The sequence below is a fragment of the Charadrius vociferus genome, unplaced genomic scaffold (assembly GCF_000708025.1).
Source record: "Charadrius vociferus isolate BGI_N301 unplaced genomic scaffold, ASM70802v2 scaffold825, whole genome shotgun sequence".
Lineage (NCBI taxonomy): Eukaryota > Metazoa > Chordata > Aves > Charadriiformes > Charadriidae > Charadrius > Charadrius vociferus.
This window is the reverse complement of record NW_009648495.1, coordinates 9,148-9,407: the sequence shown is the minus strand read 5'-3', so window position 1 is coordinate 9,407 and position 260 is coordinate 9,148.

Here is a 260-nt window from a genome sequence, read left to right as displayed (position 1 = left end):
CCATAAAGAAAGCAGGTGATTACAGAAATGAGAATGATATTAAAACAGCAAACAAAGAACAAATACCAGGAGGGCCACCAAGATCAGAGTGGGTCAGGGCAAAACAGGAGGCACGCAAGAGGCAAACTGTAGAGGTCACTGTAGGAATAATGAGATTAAAGGAGTCAGAGACTAGTAACAGCAAAATTGGATTGAGCAACTGAATGCCTGGAGTTATGTGGAGAGAGGAGCCGCAGAGCCCAGAGATGGCAGCACTTTCC